The following is a 16,284-nucleotide window of genomic DNA, read 5'->3' as shown; positions in this document are numbered from 1 at the left end:
CAGGCAGCGACAGCCGTCAAACCTGGCCAAGTCAGCCAAATTCTCTGAGCCAATTTCCTTTCTCTAAAATAAGAAAGAATAAAGCTATAGGGTTTCTGTGAGGATTAGGAGCTCTCTTCTGTAGCAAGTACCTTAGTACAATGTCTGACATATCAGAAGTACTTGGAAAAGGGTAGCTATGTGTTATAAGTGGTGCTATTATTAGAATTATTAGTAATAAAAATTAACAAGCAATAAGAAAAGCTAGATAACCACTTTATCTAACTCCACTGGGAGAAATACTATTCACATAATATTTATATATTCATAGTTGTATAGATCATCCTTGATATTCCTAATTTCTAACCTTTGTAGAATTGCTTCAGCTCACAAGAAGAAAATTTTTCCTATACTAAGACATAACAAGAAAGAATCATATTGCAGCTGGGGTAGCTGCTACTGACAACACATTCCAGCAGACACATGCAGCAGTGCCTCCTTTAGAAAATTCACAGATCTTCCCAGGCTCCTGTAGCAAGTAAGCATGTGATCTGTTACAGACCTTGTGATTCTTATAACAGGTCAGCTTTGGCCATGCGGGATGCTGACATTCTGATGCATTGTATACAAACCTTATTGTCCCTCACATCACATTACTTTCCAACTCATTTTCCCTTCACAACAATTTCCTCTTGCATTTATTTTTCAGTCTGTATGACTAATATAGATCAGTAAGCCACTTCAATTCTGTCTTTGAAACAAGGGATAACATCATGTATCTTTAAGTTTCCCACTCTGCCATTCAGAATCCACACTAAAAATACAAGAATTCAATCTAGTCCAGCCAAACTCAGGTTTGGCAGTAATAAAAGGTTTCTCCAATGGACATATGATGACAGACGACAAGGAAGCAAAGTACTACAGGAAATATCTGGGAAGCTTGACAAAACTGGATGCAAAGGAAGAAGCCAGCAAAGAGCTCTGCAATCAAAGGAGGATGCTTCAAATCTCTGAATGTAGCCCAATGCTCTTGGATGCATGCAGGTGTCCCTTGAGTGACAATATTATCTGTCCCTCAAATGCTCATGCCCCGATGATCTGAGAGTGACACCATCACAAAGCCTTCAAAAGACTGACCAATTATAGAGGTTTCAACTCTCTAGCTTTAAGCTGAGGAAGCCAGCTTGGGCTTCCCTTTAAATTATGATTAGGTGAGAAAGCCAGGAAATAAAATTTCATTCAATGGTGTCCAAGAGAAGAGAGACCTGGTTTACAAGTCCCATTAGTAAATAATTCTTGGGAGACATTAAGGTATAAAGCTGATACAAATAGGGTCAACTTGGGTGGTGCAGTTGGTTGAGTGTCTGATTCTTGGTTTCAGCTCAGGTGGTGATCTCAGAATCCTGGGATCAAGCCCCACAACGAGCTCTGTGCTCAGCAAGTTGTCTGCTTCTCTCCCTCTCACTCTCTCCCCCTCACTTCCTCAGCTCCTGCTCCCCATGCTCTCTCTCTAAATTAAATAAATATTTTTAAAAATAGAATAATATAAATGAATGGTCCATATTTTTAGAAGCAGGGGTATTTTGCTGATTTGTCCAATTAAATGTTGGATTGTTCACTCAACCACATTTTCCTGAACGATCAGTCATTGTACAGAGGACAGTAAGACAGACAAGTGGAACTGAAATGATGACTGTACAGCCCAGACATGAAGGCAAGGCTTCAAGATGTTCTCAAGTCATCAGGAACTCATTACAGAAAAAGTTCCACAAAGTTCCAGGAATAATGCCAGCCTAGAACTCATCTCTCTGACCTCCCCCTCTGCCCTACCAGAGTCACTATGCTCCATCCCGGAGCACAGAACACACTATGTAATAAACATTTCAGGGAAGACAGGCTAAGTTCTCCACCTGACAGTACTCTGCTCCTGCCCACCAGCATCTTGCACAACGTGAGAGACTAAGAAGCGACAGGGAGCAGCTGCCATGCATGTTTATGCACCCTTGAAATGCAGTGCCTATCCCACCCCTCACAAAATGCAGAGACCTCCTTGTACTTCTTTCTAGGCACTCAAGTGTCTACCAACTTCTTAATTCTAAATGCCAGCTGTAAAGTAGCCGTTTACTATTCATTTAAATGTGCAATGCTGGCCTCTAAGAGCCCTGGCTATTCCAGTTTTACTGTAAATTTGCAACAAGACTATTAGGATTTCAAATTTTATCTTTATAGCCATTATTCAATTTTAGATATTTTTCCATGAATTTTTTATAAATCTTGGCCTTCTCAATGTCAAAATATCAATTCAGGTAGGATGCTATTTCACAACAAGAATCTCAAAGTAGGACAAATACGTGAATGTACTTAATGCCACTGAATTGTACACTTAAACATGGTTAAAATGTTACACTACGTGTATTTTACCACACATATACACACACAAAATCCCTTGTGTGAGGTTCTCTCTGTAACCACATTATTAACCATGTGGTCAATTCATTCTTCACTGAAAAGTGTAAAAGCAATTGGTTTCCTAAAATACAAGTGATAACCTTTACTCTATTAGAACTTAAAATTATAATTGATTAGTCTCTGTAAGACTAATCGATATTTGACTAGTGAGGGCATGAAAGAACCATCATAACATTTCCTTTTAGCAACTGTCATTGCTTGAAACTACTCAGAAACTGTTCCTTCAGAGAAAGCAAAAAATCAACCTAGATGGCGCCAAATCATCCCCTAACATCAGAAAGACAAACATCTGCCTCTGGATTTGCAAAAAGACCTAGAAAAATTCCAACATGAAGAAAGGGCAGGACAGCAAAACCACAATCCTAGTGCTGCCCCGATTTAAAAGGCATATAAAACCCTGGTAATGAATAGCAGCGATCACATGACAGAGCTACTCTCCAAATTATTTTCCAGGGGTAAGACTGTTTAGATTTAGCTAAATCTTTCTCTCCCTCCCTTCCCCCCATTTTGGTTACTCTGTAAAAAAAAATTATTTACTAACTGTCTTGACATCATAGGTAATGGAATAATATATCAAATGAGATGCTTCATTATTCCTGCTGAGGTTTAGCTCTAAAGAATGTATTATTGTTTGGAAGAACTGTAAAGGAATTCCAATAAAGACAAATGAAAGAAAATATAATTATATCCTTAATGGGTAGGATTCCTCACATGTGTTGGTCTAAGTGGGAGGGTAAAGAATTGTTTTTGAAAGTTGAAGTAAATATTTAAGAAAGATTCTTGTCTATTCAAGGCAAATTATTAAAATTTAGCTGTCTCCTGAAATTAGTTTTTAAAAAGTGAATTCTTTTCTATTTGATGTGTTCATCATTTAATAAGTCTTTCCTCACTTCTGTACCTGTTCCTTTTACAGATGTATCATATTTTCTTGTATTTTGTCTATATCCTTCAGTAAAATTTCTATTTGTTCTATAATGGCAGAACTTATGTCAGATTGTTCACCATTGTTTTCCTAAGGCCCAACACAGTGCCTGGCACACACAAAAAGGCTCAAAAAAATCTTTTTAATGAGTAAATTCATCATTTCATTCACTTGACCAACAGTTATATATTGAGTAACTTTATCCCACAGCTACAACAACCATCTGAAGACTTAGCACATGTCTACAAACTGCATTCTGGTCTCTGGGATTTAAGAACTCAGAGAAAGGAGAGAAGGGTAGGCTATAATTTCTTTAGAATCTAATGACGTAAAACACTTTAAAATTTTACATATAAAGAAGCCACAATATGGCTTTCTTCAATATGAAGAAAGACTAGATATTGTATTTCATGATAGCCCTACCTGTTACAGGTAAACATAGTACAAACACTTTACAATAACGATTCCTTCTACAAAAACAACACTTATCAGCACTCAAATAGTAAACAAAATCTGCAAGGAATGTTGTCACTGAACAAAGGCCATATCACAGGAGCTTACAATGAAAACTATTATGGATTTTTTTTCACAATCCTTTCTGAGACACTTATATTGCTTAACTTACTATGTATTGCCTCCACTAGAAAGTGAAATACACAATAATGTTTTCTTATGCTTAATGAGAAATTACTATTTCTGTCTAAAATTTAGTTAACAAGAGCTAATTGTGAGGCTAAGGGCAAATCTTGAATTCCTTTTTGTACTTGACTCCATTTCTCATTACCTCCATGGTTTCCAGGATGATTAACCTGGATTAATTTCAACAGTGGGCTTGCTCATCAAAATTGCTTTGAGAGTCGAAGGCCTTCCTGCTGCCCTATCCTACTGGGAAGTTTAGGAAAATAAAAGCCTTGGCAAAACTAAGAGTGCTACATAAACCTCACATGAAGAACAAATAGGCTCTGTGAGCTGCTACTTGAACCCTACTTTGATTTATTGGGAGCACTTACAATATGGATATGGATCTTACTTCCATGCACTAAAAAAACAGTATCAGAGCTTTAGAGACTGGATAGTTCTGGCCATTGCTTAATGAATTAGGGAACCAGGGACCTAGAAAAGATATATGGTAATGAGATTATTGCCCTCTTCTTTCTCTTCATCCAGTGCTCTTTTTACAACAACTAGCTGTTAGTAAACAGGTACATGAGTCTTGGGCCTCCTTACTCATTACCACCAATGCCACAAAACCACTGGGGAGGCTGATGTGACACGCATGGCTCTGGGAGGAAGGAATTTTCAAGTCTAAGAACTCTGAGTGGTTGATGCATATGTGGCAGTGGGACACTGTTCTATACTTTGGAAGCTCTGAGATAAAAAAGAAAATGGGCAGGAGAGTTGGAAAAGAGGAGCCAGAGACAAGAAGAAAGCAAAGAAGGCAAGAGCCCAATAAATCAATTGTTCTTCTTTAACTGTAGCCTGAGTTATTCCAAATTCAGACCCACATTCCCTACTGGATATTTTCTAAGCATTTTTTTCAAATGGTCTTTAAGAAAAACTTGCCATAATTACTTACCATAAAACACAACTGTTATTTTCTGTAATGTTACGGAAATGAATAAAAAAAAACTCCTTATAGGCAATTTTACATGAACCACCTCACTATTTCTAAAATGCAAGGGATTCCTAGTAAGTCACTATTTCCAGCCCTGAATTCTCTCCTGAGCACTCTACGTACATATCCATCTTGACTTGGAGTCAACATTTTTCCCCAGAACAGATGGGAATATAGTCAATGGTGTTGTAAAAGCACTGTATGGGGACAGATGGTAGCTACACTTGCACAGAACATATAGAGTTGTTGGATCACTTTGTTGTCCACCTAAAACTAATGCAACATTGTGTCAACTATATTTCAATTAGAAAACAAATTAATTAAAAAATAAAAATTAAAAAGAAATAGTCATTCCTATTTCCTTACATACATCCCTTTATCTTCCTGTCTTGTCTCATACCTCCCCTAAAGTTCCCAGGTCCTCACCTCACAGGCACTATTTAAGTGGCTTCCCCAGCACCCCAACACTGTTACCTGACCCCCATATGGCCCATTGTACTTGTAACTAATTTAATTGTCAGTTACCACATCCACACCTATATCGATCCCCAAAAAGTACCACTACTCACAGTCAGCAACTAACAGAATCTGCTGTCTTATGTTGTTGTAGAGACCAAAGAGTGCCCTGCATTCCATATTCACTAAAAGCTTTCTCACCAATAATGGTGCATGGCTCCCATTACCCATCCCAGCAGGCCAAAAGGGCTGTAGAAAGAGAAGTTCATAAGTAGTTTTCAAAAGGCTCTCGTGCCGGGATCCCTGGGTGGCGCAGCAGTTTAGCGCCTGCCTTTGGCCCAGGGCGCGATCCTGGAGACCCAGGATCGAGTCCCACGTTGGGCTCCCGGTGCATGGAGCCTGCTTCTCCCTCTGCCTGTGTCTCTGCCTCTCTCTCTCTCTCTGTGCCTATCATAAATAAATTAAAAAAAAAGAAAAAAAAAAGGCTCTCATGCCTCAGAGCAAAGGGCTCTGAGGCCACAGCTGGAAGCAAAGCCCGAGTGCAGAGGGAAGACAATGTACATCATAACCAAAACGACAGATTCTTGTGGCTGAGACATGAAATATTCCTTGAACCACAGAGAGAACTGGTTGCTCCTGAATCAAGAAGTTGCTTGATTTTCTTTTTATCCTCTTCTGCCAAGTAAAACTAAAATATTTTTGCATCCAAAATGAAAGTTCAGCATGCCCTGATAATTCTTTATTTTTCTTTAAATATTTTATTTATTTATTCATGAAAAACAGAGAGAGGAGGCAGAGACACAGGCCGAGGGAGAAGCAGGCCCTATGCAGGGAACCTGATGTGGGACTCGATCCCGGGTCTCCAGAATCAGGCCCTGGGCTGAAGGTGGCCCTAAACCACTGAACCACCTGGGCTGCCCCTAATAATTCTTTATTGATAGCAAATTTCATCCAGCCACAACCTATCATTCCCTGACAATTTTCCACTTCATAAGAAAGGATTAACAGTATTTCTAATAGTGATGAACTATCTTATTGCATGAGAACTTAACACCATCAACACCACCTCAAGAAAAAATTAAAGAGAGAAAAAAAACTCCACTAAAGAAAACATTTTACTATAAAATGCAAAAAATATAAACATGTTTCAATAATAAATAACAAATGGAATCTTTTCTCAACATAAGAATCCATAAAGTAGTCTCCCCAAATAAATATTACGGTCATTCAATTCTAAACTAGGAAGAGTTGCCAACAATATTATAGAACTGTTTGTGCTTTTTCCAAACAATGAAAAACATGAAGTCCTATCCTAAAACCATAAGGCCCTGCAGCCTTCCCATAAGCCCTGACTTGGGAGAGTCTCTCTGAAGAATCAAATAACCTCTCAACCTTTGATCAAAGCTTTTCAATTTCAACTGATCCGAATCTCTTCAATATCAACTGATTTCAACACCAAATCTATGTGGAATTATCCTCATTTTACAAATAGAAGAATGGAGTCTCAAATGACAAATGACTTGCCCAAGGTTTCACAGTTAGTTAATGGGCTGGGATTCAACAATTCTCATGGCTCCTGGCTTAGTGTTCTAATACTGACATCTCTTACTTGTTTCATTTGCTGGTTAGCTTCAAAATAAGGGCATGGCATTGAATCAGGGGAAAGAAGAAGGGATAAAGAGGAAACAGTATGAAGACATACACATTATAATCACCTCTGGAAAAATCAAAGTTTTAAAGACTTAGCTTCCCATATCAGACAAGTGCTCCCTAAGAACCTCCAAAGCATCTTTTTTGTGTGTGTTGGCAGGGTGAGGAATAAGACAGCTTTATCTCTTATTGCTTTGATCTGTTTTAGGTAACAATATTTAATTTACTGTGTTTTTTCCACTAGCAACAAAGATGAGATTTTTACTTTTCCTGAAAGAGCATAGAAATTTTTAAAACATGTGAACTGTCAGTGTAATTTTTTTTAAAAAGGAAAAAGGAAAGAAAAATGGTGAATTGAGTTTCCTCCCCAGCTTCAACAAGTAGATAGTTACAGGACTTGAACAAATCCCTTAAAAATTCTCTAGAACTTTCTGCATTTGTATGCTAAACTAGGAAATCTCTATGGTCCCTTTCAATCCAACAATATCATGATTCTAAGAAGTTACTTAGTCCCAACCATGCACACAGAGCAATAAATGGCCCCAAAATACTAGTTGTGAGAGTTCAGAAACTAGTTGGACCATTAGCATATTAACTCAAAAGTACAGAACAACAAGGTAAGCAAATTAAGTTTTTAATAAAATCCAAAGTAGATGCAACACATAAACAAATGAAAACTGTCAATGTGGGATGGGATAGTCCAGAATATGCCACAAAATGATGAGGCTTTTAGCTATATAACTGAAACGATCAGAGATCAAGATAAGAAAATTACTTTCTAGGTGGGTAGATATTTTTATCCACAGCCATTAGAGTTAAGAATGATCATGGCTTAGGGTTGCCACTGATTGATGCCTAGGGAATGGTTTGAGGAGCAATGGGAGACAAATAAGCAAGAAGGAACCAATGCAATTAACATTCAAAGCCAAAGATAAAACATTTAATTTTATCTTGAAGGCAATGAAGAAATGTTAAAGAAATTCAGAGCACAGATATAAAATGATAATAGTTGTATTTTAGGAAAGAATCATATACTCTGAAATGATTTACACTCTCATTCCTATCATGAGGCTCACTGAGGAAAAATATTTTTTTAAAGCCTCCTTTGTATAACAACCAACACATCCAGCCCCAGCACAAATCTTGGTGATGCTGGTGGTGGTTGTTTTAAAAGAGAGGGGGAGGGGATTTCCAAATGATACATTGTTAAATTCTGTAGACTAGTTTTTCACCAAAAAAGGTTTTTTTTTTCATCAAATGAATATTGTGAAGTGCTGCATATTACAAATTTTCCTAGCAAATTCATGAAATGCAAATAACTACCACATGACAGTCCACAGGCAGTTTGAAGGAAAGAATCTTTTTCACTGTATATGACAGTATTCCTCAAACTTACCTAATCATGGAACTTTTAAATATGATATTTATTAACATAATGCAGAACTAGTGCTTCATAGTACACCCCTTTCAAACTAATACCATGAACATTTAGTTCTAAGAGAATGAGACAGAAATTGAAATCCATTAGCAACTGACACAAACACATGCAAAATATACACAATTTGTTCCCTTTTATCAGCATTAGAGACTAACATGAACTTAAAATTTGTTAGCCCTTGCTCATTCTCCACATCAGTGGTTCCCAGCTTTGGCTACTTAACTGAAGTTATGGGCAGCTTTAAAATATATTACTGGGTGACTGAGTGACAGGCACTGAGGGGGGCACTTGACGTGATGAGCACTGGGTGTTATACTATATGTTGACAAATCAAACTCCAATAAAAAAATATACAATACAATATATTACTAATGCCCTAGCTTCAATTCCAGAACAATTAGATCAGAATCTCTAAGTTTCAGCATCAGTTGTTTTTAAAAGGTCCTTAGGAAAAGACACACCACACCAAGGACACCTAAGAACACTGCTGTGGATTAAGATTTTACCAACAATGAAATGGTTAATTGTAGTGTTTGGGAAATGAGAATGGCTATATGAACTCCAGTTAATTCAGCCAGAATATCTGTCCCTGAAAAATTGAGAATTGCCTCTATTTATTCTATATATGATACTAGATCTCAAATATTCTTGGCTTTCTCTTCTCTGTACTCATTATACTGGTGATTTCACACAAGTACTACAGTATGCTAAATTGGTAGCCAAAGATTTATTTAAGGGTATCTTTAATTTTATACAAATAGAACCAAATTTTCTATTATTTGCCAAATTTGAACCATTGGCCTCAGAAGTTTTAGTCTGATTTCCATAAAACACAGCTAGAAGTAAACTGTAAAGACAAAACTTTCAACTGTCTTTCTGAAAAAGACGTTTTTAAAAAAATATACATGGAAGGTTCAGACTTACTAAACAATGCTATTTATTTTATAGCCATCATTCCAAACTTGGAAATCTTATCATGCAAAATGCAATGAAGGCATTACAGTAGTTGAAAACCCATGTTTCAAAGTATAGGAGAATGCATTTATCATCCAAGTAAAGTGTGGGAAGAAGAAAGTAATAATACATCCCTAAACCCAGCACTTACAAAGAGGTCAAAGATTGCAAAACAAATTATATTGCAAAATGTATGGTTAGCTTCTTAAAATTCATCATATTTCAGGAGATAATAAATACAGACAACAGGATCTCCTAAATTTAATCTGTATTTCAAATCCTATTCATTCTCTCAACTTTTCACTTGAATCTGTGCATAATTAACTTAGATAAAAATATGATATATATCACTTTCAACTCATTTGTTTTCTGAACCATTATGAGAGAGAAACAGTCTCCCCATCCCTTGTTTTACCTTTGCAAAGGCACTTAGTTGGTTCTTTTTGCAAGGAATGCCATTCCACTTTGCCTTAAGGTACTAGTCATGAAATCACAGATTGGGAGAAATCTTAATCTAATCTAATCCCTGCTCTTTGCTAGAAACTTTTCCATAAAATCTTACCTAATCTTACCCAACATGGTAATCATACTCATTTCATATACCCCTCATATCCCTACTCACTTTCTACTCTAGAGTGTGACCTTCTTGAGGACAGAGGCCACAGAGCCACCTTTTCCCTCTATAGTCCTGTATCTGAACAGTGTCTAGCTCCCAGGGAGGACAGTAAGTATCTCATGAGGGGCATCCTATTGTAAAGCCAATCCATAATCATTTACCCTAGCCCCTTCTATAAGCATTTTCTCCCTTTGCTTGAGAACTCTTTGAAAGTAGAAATTATTTCTTCTTTAACAGTCCCATGGACCCTAGAAGAAACTGGAGTTTTTAGATTCACAGATTATGAGGTCTCATCATATTTTTAATGTATGAGAGGGATACTAAAGTATATATGAGGGATACTCAAATGAGAGAAAATACATATCCGTGTTCCAATTAAGTACCGAAATATATTATGTCCTCGATTTTGTGAATACCTCCCTCTCAAGGTACTAGCTAAAAGACAAGAAAGGGCAGCCTGAGTGGCTCAGCGGTTTAGCACCACCTTCGGCCCAGGGTGTGATCCTAGAGACCCGGAACCGAGTCCCAAGTCAGGTTCCCTGCGTAGAGCCTGCTTCTCCCTCTGCCTGTGTCTCTGCCTCTCTTCTCTGTGTGTCTCTCATGAATAAATAAATAAAATCTTTAAAAATGAGTGAATGGATGAATGAATGAATGAATGAATGACAAGGAAAACAGGCTCTCCAAACCTGCAAACCTAGGGAACATGCCACAGAGCTCCTCAAACAGCACCTCCTATTGACTGATGACCATTGTCTTCAAAGATCCCACAGGAAAATTAACAAGAAGTCAATTTAAGAAAACAACTTCAAACTAAGTTAAACGTTTGCTCATTCACAGGGGATTAAGGTTTCCTGGTAACTCCAAAGTAAACAGGCACATGGGAATTGAAGCTGGGGTGGTTTTATTCTCTCAAAAAAGTAACTGATGGTGAACACAAGAAAAAACTAAGAAAGAAATACAGAATCTTCCATATATTTGCCAGTAGTTAGTTTCATCTCTGGCTAAATTCCTTCATTCCTCACCTATCATCACTTTAACCATTAAAAAGCAGAAAATCTGAATGACTGATAATCTAGGGTGACCACAGTACTAAAAGCAGTAAATGCTAAGGAAGGAAACACATACTTACACACTTCTCCTAGCATTTTGATTTCACCAAAGGAAAGAAAAAAGAAAGGTAATAAGATCTATTTTTTCATCACTTAAAGTGTCAAATGGCAACTCTTTCAAGAAGGAATTTATGCCCAAAGAAATTAAAAAAAAAAAACTGCAAAAGAACTAGTTTGCGACAAGCCACAATTGTTAAATGTACAAAATAAGAGAATAACATTCAGAATATTTAATAACTTAATTCAAGGATCATGTTACATAAAGAGGCATAGAGTAACAAAGAGTTCTCCTTAACCACAATTAAGAAAAACAGAAAATGTTTCATGCTGTACTAATCCCTCTGCATGTTGGCTGACTACAAACTTCCCACAAAAGGTATAATATTGACTAAAACAACATTAATGTCAACGGCCAAAAAGAAGAAGGAAATCCCACAACAAAATCTTTTTGGAAAATAAGGACAGCACCAGCTTTTTCCACCTAGGATATTAATAGCACTGACCTTACTATTCCTTGAATAATGCTGGCAACTGACTAGCAAAAAGAAACACACCCTGAATAAGAATACTATTCACATATAGTGTGTGTGTGTGTGTGTATATATATATATAAAGTGTTCATCATACACTAGTATAGTGGTTTTTTTTATGTTTTAAACACACTGTGGTATTGTTGCTATATATATATTCCAATGACAGGTTTTAAGAAAATATCCTTATGTTTCATCTAAAGAGCACTGCTCCTTTAAGGATAAAATTTAATTTGAACCAATGAGGAGTTAAACTACACATAATGCATAAGCTTTTTAAAGAGAAGGCAATTATATAAGTATTCAAGTAATTGGATGCCTTTTATATGTTTTAGTCTGCATCTTGACTACAAGGCCTCATGATTTCTCAACTACACAAGAAAGGGAGAAAGGACTACGAGGATGCCTACAGATCAAACTTTGAGAAGCAACACAAACTGCCAGCTCTCTGTAGGGGCGTAGCTCACTTCTGCTCTGTCTGCTTACCTCTCTCTTTTTTTTTTTTTTTTTTAAAAAAGATTTTTTTTTTTTATTGGTGTTCAATTTACTAACATACAGAATAACCCCCAGTGCCCGTCACACATTCACTCCCACCCCCTGCCCTCCTCCCCTTCCAACACCCCTAGTTCGTTTCCCAGAGTTAGCAGTCTTTACGTTCTGTCTCCCTTTCTGATATTTCTCACACATTTCTTCCCCCTTCCCTTATATTCCCTTTCACTATTATTTATATTCCCCAAATGAATGAGAACATATAATGTTTGTCCTTCTCCGACTGGCTTACTTCACTCAGCATAATACCCTCCAGTTCCATCCACGGTACCTCTCTCTTTTGCTCCACGTTCCCTTCTGCGGATGGGCTGCTTCTGCTTACTGACAGCTGCTTCTCCTTATAAGTCCAGCTTTTCCTTGGACAATTCCGTCCCCCTGATTCCTCCCTCACCCCATCCTACATCAAGACCTTTCCCATTCCATTCCCACTACCTCTCAAGGTCTTAGCTTCCCAATCTGTTAGAGATGAGTATCATTCCGTGAGTTTTCGAAGCCCATCACACTGGGCATGGCCGCTGCCTACAGAAAGTTTATCAGCAGCTCTGGTACCCACAGCTAGACCCATTGGCTGTGGCTGGATGAGCTAGGCAACAGAGTGAGGTAGTGCAAAATATAGCTTGTTCCTCTCCTTTTTCGCAGTGGGTCTGTGGGAAGGCAGGCATACAATGAAGCACATATATGTAAAAGTACTATTCAGAGACACAAAGTAAGACTTGAATTACCAAAAGAATAAATTCCAAAATAATCTATCTTGTCTTTAAAACATGCAAAATACTAAGCAAATCAAGAAAAAAGTTGTTCTCTAAAAAAAAAAAGGGGGGGGGTCCCAAAATTCAAGGAAAGACTGGTTCATGAGATTACAACAAACCATTATTTTAAGTCTTCTAGATAGAATAAGATATCAGAGGTAGAAACTTCAAAACAACCAACCTCAATGCGATTTTGAAACCTGTTACAACAAGATATAAAGGACTACAAAATCCATACCATTTATTTTACCATGTTAATTTGCCTCCATTCTCGTAGTCATCCCTCTCATGCACTATAACAACCTTACTTCAGAGCCCTACTCTTAGCATAACTTGTAGCTTTATAGATAGACATTCTCTTGGAGCAGTGTGAAGAAGAGGCGAGAACGACCCCCAGACCGGCCAAAGCCCGCGTGCTGCTGAATTCCCACGTCCAGCACTTACATCCTGCCGCGGTAACCACCATGCCCAAGAGAAAGGCTGAAGGGGATGCTAAAGGAGATAAAGCCAAGGTGAAGGATAAGCCACAGAGAAGATCTGCAAGGTTATCTGCTAAACCTGCTCCTCCAAAGCCAGAGCCCAAGCCTAAAAAGGCCCCTGCAAGGAAGGGAGAGAAGGTACCCAAAGGGAAAAGAGGGAAAGCTGATGCTGGCAAGGATGAAAATAACCCTGCAGAAAATGGAGAAGCCAAAACAGACCAGGCACAGAAAGCTGAAGGTGCTGGAGATGCCAAGTGAAGTGTGTGCATTTTGATAACTGTGTACTTCTGGTGACTGTACAATTTGAAATACTATTTTTTATCAAGTTTTATAAAAATGCAGAATTTTGTTTTACTTTTTTTTTTTAAGCTATGTTGTTAGCACACGGAAGACTTCATTGTTGTTTTGGGGGAAGGGCATAATAGAATATTTCTGAAGCTAGATTGATAGCAAGGGGAAAAACACCTTTCCCTTCTAGTTTTGAGAAACTTCCTCTTGGCTCCCAGGAGGAGGGATTCCTTGATGTTGACACACATGAGCCACCTTGGTGGCGTGGAAAAACTAAAATTCATTTTTTTTATGTCCTCTTCTCCCTCTCTGCCTTCAACATAGACTTGACTTCCTTAAACCCAGAGACCTATTGGAACCTGACCCCATGAAATGGTTCCCAGTATGTCAGGCAATCTGGACTTTACAGTGCCACCAATCAGATGGTGTCCCTCAAAAGAATTCCTTTTTTAGCTTGTGGATCTTCAGATTGATAATTCTGACATTTTCATTTCACTTCCTGAAAGTCAGGGTCGGCTTGTGAAAAGTTGTCAAATAACATGCTAAATGTGAACTGTCAACCCTCACTCTAAACTTTTCCCTGTTCAGAGCATTACATGAAGACTTCATTGGGTTTTATAGTGGCTTTCTGATTTTGGTAGTCCATTGAAGAAGGGAGTTTGAAAGTTGTTGTATACTGTTAATGACTGTCCGCCCATGTCCTGCCTTAAATACCATGATTGTTTATGAAAAGTATCTTTAATAAAGCTGGATACAGTTTGGAAAAAAAAAAAAAAAAAAGATAGACATCCTCTTAACTAAAGAAGCACAGACCACCCAAGAGGGGATGATAATTGATGATTTAAGGAAAATCACTTATGTTTTATTAACAGTAAAAAAAAAAAAAAAAAAGAGTCAAACATAGTCATAGAAAAGTACTCTTCAAGTCGGCGGCCACCAGCTAGCCGTCTGCCACCAGCTAGCTGTCTGATCTTGAAAAAATTCAACCCAAGACTATTCAGAGTACTGTCTAGAAGAGAAAAATATCACCATATCCAACTTTAAAATGTACTAATTCTTCTGTGGACCTATTTTAAATCAATAAAGCTTAAACTCTTTACTAAATATCACAGTATTCACTTGAGTCACACTAAATGGCACTAGACAGACCCCATCATTTTATGGACTATAATCCTTCGGCTGAGTCTTTTACCCTATAGGATAACCTTATGGAATCCATAATGAAGAAAGAAAATCACACAGGAATTTTGACTAATGAGTCTCAGAGCCAGGTAAGATCTTTCAGAGACATGCTTTCTATGCTTTGCTATGCTGGTCACAATAATGACCACGTCATCTCCAAGCCAAATGTGAGGTGGAGGGCTTAGAGTGAGAGACAGAGCATGTGAACTGTATCTAAGTGAGTGTGAACTGCCAGTCTGAAATCAAGTATCACCATTTTATGTCATATGCCTAGCAATGAATCAGGGCTAGCCTTCCTTCTTCAGTTGGGTGAAGAATGGCAAGAAATATCAATTCTACATGTCTGTATCATTGCACACAGTGTCTGATGGATATGAAATCTTTATCTACTTTTGAATCACATCCATATCACAGATATTATGGCCTCACTATAATTGTACAGACAAAATACTGTACCCAGATTTTGTTGCCAGATAGAAGATGGGACACTGACCCTGCTCCTGAAAGTGAATAGAATTGTTTGAGAGGTCTGAAAATTAAGTCATATGATAAATCAGAAACTAAGTAACTTTAGTGTGAAGAAGACATGGAATGTTGTAAAAACCATCTTCAAAAATTGTTACACCTCAAAATGGCAAAACAAGGGCAAATGGGGAGAGCCTTTCTAAAAAATTAGCACTATGGACTCACCATATTTTTCTACAGCCCTTCTTTCTTCATCTGTAGAACGACTGTCTTAGATTTATTATAAGATGAGGGGGCACTTAGCATCATGCCTGGTTTGTGGCACAAGTTCCATATACATTGGGTTTTGTCTGTTTCTCTTCTGTGATTTGAAAAATTGCCACAAGAATACTTCCCTGGTTGTTTTAAGGATTGGGGAAAAAAATATAAATTATCTTCTTAAGCTCTTTTACTATGATTGATGATGATCATAAGACCAAAGTGTATTGGAAAAAAAAAATCTTCAACTAAAAAAAAAATAAAATAAAAAAAAAATAAAAAATTAGCACTAAGACCTCTCAGATTCCTTTCAACAAAATATTATATATGCTATAAACTGACAACAATTTATGCATACATGAGCAACCTCAAACTATTAACCATGATGACCTGCCTTTCTCCATGAGGTGGTAGTGGTTGTTAATCTTGGTTTTATAAGTTTTAGATACCCACTATAGGAAAGTATAGAGAAAGAATACAAATGAAAGAATAATCTCACTTCCAAGACAATCACTGTTATCATTTGGCATAATTCCAACCCCATTCATTTTTCAAGGCATAAATATATGGCAAGAA

At 37.5% G+C, this 16,284-nt stretch overlaps 1 protein-coding gene and 1 pseudogene across 7 annotated transcripts in view; one reads left to right on the top strand and one right to left on the bottom strand.

Moving 5' to 3' along the window:
- BICC1 (BicC family RNA binding protein 1) overlaps nucleotides 1-16,284 on the bottom strand; it is a 271,309-nt gene that overhangs the window by 156,488 nt on the left and 98,537 nt on the right. The window lies entirely within an intron of this gene.
- LOC140631483 (non-histone chromosomal protein HMG-17 pseudogene) lies at nucleotides 13,501-13,930 on the top strand (annotated as a pseudogene).

The sequence above is a fragment of the Canis lupus genome, chromosome 4 (assembly GCF_048164855.1).
Source record: "Canis lupus baileyi chromosome 4, mCanLup2.hap1, whole genome shotgun sequence".
Taxonomy (NCBI): Eukaryota; Metazoa; Chordata; class Mammalia; order Carnivora; family Canidae; genus Canis; species Canis lupus.
The sequence above is the reverse complement of the archived record's forward strand: the minus strand, read 5'-3'. Positions and strand labels throughout refer to the sequence as shown.